Consider the following 7,715-nt stretch of genomic DNA (forward strand, 5'->3'; position numbering starts at 1 on the left):
GCTTAAAAAATCCGGAATGGTAAGTGTTCATCCGCCTTTATTGGGTTTCTTTCAAGAACGCTCACACGCGAACGCACGTGCACACACATACGAAAGGAAAAACAGAAAAACTCAAGCCCAAATCTTCCTTCAAGATCAGATTCAATCATCGAAACAAGATCAAATCAGTGGTCGGCTATATTTCAAATAAAAAGAAACCCATGCTTGGCCACCATGTAACAGGGAGCAGTATTGCTCTCCTCTGGGCTAGGCGCACTTGACAAGAGGAGGGGAAGTAAAAGAATTTGGGCATCGGGAGCTGAACTAGAAGCGAATATTTAATCGAGCTGCTTTGGAAATGAACCTGGAAACTCCTCCCAGGAAGTGCTGGATGAGGGGAAAGTGCAGTTTAGTGCCACGTAAAAAACCTAAGATTGAAAAGAAACTGTTCAGCATGCTGTCCCTTCAAGAAAGCGAGCCGTGCACTGGCTGGAGAATGGGGATCCCAGACAGTTTCTCAGTCCACGGCCTCCTTTGGATTTTCTTCTTGCCTCTCCTTTCCGCTCCAACCTCAGAAGCACTGAAGTTAATGGAAAGATTCCCCTTTGACTAGGCTTCGGATCAGGCCATTTTCACTGCCAGGCTTGGGAAAGGCTCTGTCCCCAAGCCTGCAACCCGCAACCTGGGGGAGCAAGGCGGCAGGGCGCGCTAAGTAAATGTGCCGTTTCCAACGCACGGCGATGGGAGAGAATTATACAAGGGAGCTCTCTCTCTCTCCTTGGGGCTGGAGGGGCAAGGAAGCGCGGGGTGAAACGAAGCCATTGTTCCACGAGCCCTGCCTATTCCTATCCAGGAATGCCAACCCAGGCAGCCTCCCTCCGCGTTTGTACACATCCCAGGGGTGTCCTGTTAGGAGAAGCGGGCGCGTTCCGGCCCTCTTGCTGTCTGACTGCAGCAATCAGAGACCGACTCCGGGTATAAAGAACTCCAGCTCCGTGTACGCGCGCACCCCTTCCCCCCTGCTACCTTGCACAAGCACGGGGAACACGCGTGGGCACATAGCTGCATAATGACCCGAGTCTCAGCATTGCGTGTAATAGACATTTGTCCTCTCGGGGAAAGGCCCCTGGGCAACGGCCGTGCGTTTCTGTCAGTCAGACAGTGTGGCTTGCCTTTGGGGGTGGACAGCGAGAGAACTAGGCGGGAAAGGTCTGGCTCTCGGAGTACAGGCATTGCTCCTGGGCGCGCAAGTGAGTAGCTGAAAATCACCTTGCAGCGTCTTATGTATTCCTGCCCACCCAGCTTCTCCCCAGCCGCCCGCTTAAATCCGGAGCCAGCTACACGAAGCAAGCCGGGGAGCAGAGGTGTCTCTGTGAGATTCTCCTATTTATTCTAAATGGAACCTCGCATTAACATGCGCCCGATTTTTACACCAGCGATAAAACACCAGAACGCAACGGAGCGCTGAGGTTCCGGGCCTCGCCCTTCTCCCTTTCTTCTCTAACCGCCTTGATTTAATTGGTTTTGTTTAAGTCTTTCTCTCCCCCTCGCTAGTAATTCCACCCCGCGCCTTTCAGACTCCGGCTTGGGGCTTAGCTGGTTACCTTAATTTTCCAAATCGTCCCCCGAAACAAACTCCTCGGGGGAGACCGCTGCCACTCGGAGAGAGAGGAAGCTAAAGGGAAGGAAAAATGAACTCCCATCCTTTTTGTCTCGGTAGCACATTCATTCCGTAGGTGAAAGAAGTGCCCACTTAATGAGACAATTAATTATCAGGATTTTACGTACTTGATTCTCCCTCCCCTCCCCTCCTTTTCTTGGCACTAGCTAAATTTTAAAAAATACTGAACAATGCCAAGAAAGAAAAGCGGATTGGAATTCATAGGTAGGAGAATAAAGTCTCCCTAACACAGCAGAGATGCCCAGCTCCAAATGGCTAATAGGCTTCGAGATTCTTATCAAATATTAGCCCTGGATGTGTTTGCATTTAGCCTGTAGAGAGAAGCCATTGGAAACTCGCACAGAAACACATGCCAGAGGCTTGACAGAGATCTTACGGAAGTGTGTGTGCGCGTACACACACACAGATGTTTAATTGTAAATCTCTGTTACAATATTTTGCTGTAAATTACTAACCTTAACGCGAGCTTTAGAACTACACATTTCAAAAGACAAAAGCATCACCTTGTGCAAAAACGTGTGTGTCGCATGCACTATAATGATAAATGATATTGTTTTGTGTTTGCACATGTGTACTTTGCAATTATTGGGGTGGGTAGTGCAGTCATTTTGTTTTGTGTATGCATGCATGTAAGGGTGAGTTATTTTCCTGTGTCTGTGTGGTGTCGTTTTGCTGTATTTGTGCATGAATGGTATGTATGTACAGTTTTTCCTTGTGTATGTGAAAACGTGTTATCTTGCTTTGTTTGTGAGTGTGGCGTAATTCATTTTTTTCTGGGTGCATTCATGTGGTTGTATATTTGTTTTGTGTAAGTTATGTGTAATGTAGTAATACTATGTTTACTTGGTCGTGTGTATGTGGAATTATTTTGTGTATGTACATACAGTATTTGTATGTTTTGTGCATGCATGTGTGAGAGATTCTGCGTGCAATGTTGATATTTTGTGTGTGTGTAGTGGAGGAAGGTATGCAGTGCTATTACTTTGGGGGGTGCATGGAGATGAGCGCGTTCTGTTATTTTGGTATTGTGCAGTGGTGTGTGTGTGCGTGCGCGTGTGTAGATGGGGGAGGGATGCAATGAAGTTCCAAATTCCCCAGCTGCCTTCCCTTTAACCTTGGTATTAATTTAGGACAGATCTCTTTAAATGCTCCTTTAGTGCATTCAGATGCTGCTGGGGGTTTATCTTTTTTTGTACCGGGGGTTATATTTACACCCCAAACAAAATAATTACACTTTTGTTGGAGAGAGAGAACTGGTGATTAGACTCTGGCTCTTTGCTGCAAAACCCTTTCTCAGTGGTACACCAGTACAATTTTTCACGGCTGGCTGAAATCAAACGCAGGAGGTAATGAATCCTGTGAGCAATTTAAATTTACAATTTGTAACGCAGCCACTCAGAAAGCGCCTATAGCCCAACCAGGAGATTCTTGCTGGGTTTGTTTAATGTTAAAAACTGCACCGTCCCTTTACCAGGGGAAAGGAGGAGGTTTTAATGATGAAAATCATGCAAAAATGTGTTGCATCTCTAGTGACGAAAGTAGGGAGGGGGAGTGCAAAATATCACCAGCGAACTCAAATGGACCTCACATCACCTTCTTCCACGCTATTATTCCAATGCCTGAGCCAACGCCACTTTTGCAAGAAGGGGCAACTTAAATTTCAACGCAAAAACGGGGGAATCCATCCTTCATTCTTTTAAAAGAATATTTTATATCTTCCAGTTGTGCCAGGGGAGCTGTCTTCAGTATAACACTTCCCTGTACACAATCAACCCATATTTGTTTAAAGTAACACGGTTAAGATAGGCTATTGATGATGATGAAATACAACCAAAATGCTATGAAATATCAACCCATTCGTCTGTGGAGCATCCTAACAGATAGATCATTAATTACAAAACACAAGGGGGAATATGCAAACTGCATATTATAAATTCTACAGGGCTTAACTGATTGGAAACAGATTATTATCTTGTTTGTCTTTTGTCTGTTTTACTTATCCCTCTGCCGTCTGTTGTGGTGTAATGTTGATACACTTTACTCTTGAAGGGGGATTTTTATATAGTAAATTCCATCAACATCTTGTATAAGTGACACTGCTTCTCCATGCATTACCCTGTTAAGACACAATAGGTTTATTAGTTACTTATAGGAGGATATTATGGTGCCTGAACAACCATCTGTCACCACTGTTACCACAGGGTAATGTGCCTAATAGTTCTTGCTGGTGTTTTGGTTTGGTTTTAATATAATATAACTTGGGGGATTTAAGAGAAAGCAACCCCCTTCTCCCCGAGCTAATGGGGAAAAAGGGTTTGCTGAGGGAAGCAGTTGCGGTAGGGGGGCTGATGGAAAGCCACAGAACCAAATGATGTTGTTATCTGCTAGTTGCAGACGCTGATTGCCCAGTCTAGAGCATTAGACCATTACCAGTCAAACTAAATACCAGGTGACATACAGGCAATGGGCCCGGGACCTGTCGAGGATATGTTTGCTGGGGGAGGGGAAGAGAGAGAGAGAGAGAGAGAGAGAGAGAGAGTGCTATGTGAGGGTGTCACACTAGCACTAGGCCCGTATTTCTGTTTGATTCTTTCTCTGTATTGGTGAATAACCACTTACACAGGCAAAGATCCAAAGGGAATCAACTTAGAGCTAAAATGCTGCGCAGCTAAGGATGTGCGCGTGTTTGTGCACGGAAGGTGCAATAACACAGAACGTGTAGCACAGTGGTTCTCAACCAGTGGTACGGGTACCCTTAGGGGTACTCGAGAGAAGTGTGTGTGGGGGGGTACGTCAACGCAACTGAAATTTGGAGAAAACTGAATTTTTGTTTTAAGTTTTACAGCACTTTATTATTTTTGTACTTTTTACACCCAAAAATTTCATCACCCGCCCATCTGCGATTAAGTTGTTTAAAAAAATGTGTTGAAACGGTAGAAAAACATTGTGTGTGTCTGAAAACTGTAGGTACTGGGGGTACTTATTTTTTTAAAGGGGCACTTTATAAAAAAAAAGGTTGAGAAACACTGGTGTAGCATATGAAACGCAAGTATACCTCCACAGAGGTCTGTGCCCACTCCTCGGTGTGTTTCACCGGAGGAAAGGAAAGGCACACTTTAACATGAGAGAGAATTCTGAGATGAGCATCCTGACAAACAGAGGCTGAAATGCACCTCAGATACGCGGGGAGGTGGTTACCTATGCGCTTTATACGGCTCTATCCGATCCCTATGCACCTTAAGACCCCGTGGTATTTATGGAGCTAGCGAGCTTCTCCTTTTATACATTAGCAATTTAGACACGGGTCGGTTGTTCTTCCACACACCGCCTCCCTGGTCCAGCCCTGTAGCAGTTTCGGTACCAGCGGTTCCCCTTTCGCAGCAAAGCCTGGTAAGGGACGTGCCAGGCACACACAACGTCCGCTCTGCTCCAGGGGACATTTTCAGCCCTGCCCATTTGTGAATGAGAAACAGAAATCAAACAGCTCCCGCCAATTTGTGTTTTCCTGTCCCTGGATTTGTCCCTAGAAGTTAAAATTCACTGTGTCAGGTGGGCGGAGAGGGTCACCTGGCGCGTACCAAAAACCACCATTATGGTTCTTCCCTGATTCTGTTCCCGTGAGGGGCTGGTGCGGGAAGGGGCCCGATCGGAGCAAAATTCGCGTGAATTATTTCTTGCTAAACGAACGCACTCGTAGACCTGAGCGTATCGTGTACCTCGCGCAGTGTCCACCGCTTAGCTTTAGCTGCCAGTGCTGCTGGCAGTTGTGTGCACACGGTGGCAAAATAAATGATTGCCATACATATCTGGCTAGAGAGCTGAGAAGCTTTCCAGGAGCTGGCTGATGTGGGAAAAGCAGCGGCTGTGTTTTGTTTGATCACAACTGGAGCGGGACTGAGGGACGCGCAGAGATACGCATTCGAATATTCGACGTGTGAAGCTAAATATTAACTGTGATGTTCGCGATCAGTGTGTATGCACGTGTGTATAAATAGGCAACAGCATTGTTTATAGACTATATATGTCTGTAAATTAATAAATGTCTTATGTGTACATAGAAAATGAAGCAAACAGGCCCAGGCATATATATTATATGCAATACATACAGTCCACACATGTGTGTATGTATATATGTGTGTGTGTTACAATATTTTGTGCCACACATTTGACTTGTGTCTCTGGAAGGAACTATTCTATTGGAGAGCCAGCCTTCCCTTTCTTCCTGCTGTTCCAAGATATACTATGATCTAGATTCTAACCATTGTAAAACTATTTTTTCCAATTTTTCTCCCCTCCTCCCTCAAGACAATATCATCCCTTTCATGAATTTCAGTCTCTGCTGTTCGCTTTAGTGCAATGGTCAGTGTGTTTAGGTATTGAACGGAGATTATTAATGGAGATTGACTTTTATTTACCTTACCAGGGGTGCCTCGCTGCTACAACGGGGAATTTTCCTATTGAGATAATAACTAGTGCAAAAGATTCATGAAGTCCCAAGGAGGTGTCAACAACATTTTTGATCTTCCGACTTTTAAAAAATGCATAAAAAAAACCTACAAGGAATCCCTGTGCGCACCGCTCGCTCTCAGGCTGCTGACTTGAGAGAAGGTTGGAAAGATTCTAGTGGGTTTTAGTTTACTTTTCCTTTTTGTGACAGCGGGAGGCTCTGGCCAGACTCCAAGGCAGTTACTTTCCCCTCGAAGAGAGCTGTGTAGTAAGTGTGAAAGGGAATTTGTGTCGCTCAGACCAGTGGTGCAACTGGCCGAATAGCTTCTCTCCGCACTGCTACTTGGGCTCCCGATGGGAATCGCTTGCTGGCAGTGTTAGGCGCTTGGCAAGATCGTGTTTTATTTATAGCAGGCTTGCTCAAAGCCGCTTTTAAGAGCTGCCCCTCACCCTCGGCTTGGCCCACCACGGCTCCCGGGAAAATGCTGCTCTACACATTGGGGTCTAAGTGTTCTCTTCATTGCCGGAGGTAATGAAACGACTGACTAAACGTTTGTGTACTTTCCAATAACAATCGCTTCCCGAAACACTTACCCGGCCCTCCTCCCCTTCTCGGGTGCTGAGAACAGGGATGGAGGACGGCGCAAAATAACCTTATAACTTAAGCTATTGTGTCAGCATTGACATTGTCCCTCACATGACAAAAGGAGGAGGAAGACGGGGGAATCTGCCCCCCCCCAAAAAAAGCGACCTAATCAACAACAACAAGCAAATCCCGCAAATAAACCGCCCCCAGTGTTTAGCACGGCCAGCTGCAGACAGCCTCTCCCACTAAAGCATTGTGGATGGATCCTTTGAAATATCTGTCTCCAAAGCTCGGATTCACATGTTTTAAATGCGCAAAGATTAGATTTATTAGGTTCAACAAGTACATAAATGCACAAATGCTAATTGAAATGTATCTAAAGCTATATATATTTACCTACTTCTGTATCTATCTATCTATCTTTCTATCTACCCACCCACCTCTTGAGTTGATAGATTCATAGATTCCAAGACTGGAAGGGATAATTGTGTTCATGTAGTCTGACCTCCTGCATAACAGCCTAGAGAACTTTCCGAAAAATAATTCCTAGGGGGATCTTTTAGAAAAAAATCTAGCTTGATGTTCTTCACTATTGTTATGCATTTGTATCTATTTAACTGTATTCTTGTCTATCCATCTAATCTATCATCTATTGCCACACCCATCTGTCTATTACTGTTTATTCTTATCTACTAGATATCGATTGATGTACCTTCTCATATGTCTTCCGCATACATTCCCTTCTACCTAACCATCTACATACATTCCTCACTATTGTTATACATTCTTATCTATTTAATTATCTATCTGCCTACCGAGTTAACCTATAGCTACACCTTCTAATCTAACTGTTGCTAGCTGGATCATCTATAAATAACATTGTATCATCTAATCTGTTATCTATTGCTATACTTTCTAATTTGTCTAATTGCTAGATAGATCTATTAACATTTTATCGTCTATCGCTGTACTTTCTCATCTATCTGTCTATCTATCTAATCTAATGTAATCTCCCAGAGAAGC

Source organism: Pelodiscus sinensis, unplaced genomic scaffold (assembly GCF_049634645.1).
Source record: "Pelodiscus sinensis isolate JC-2024 unplaced genomic scaffold, ASM4963464v1 ctg36, whole genome shotgun sequence".
NCBI lineage: Eukaryota > Metazoa > Chordata > Testudines > Trionychidae > Pelodiscus > Pelodiscus sinensis.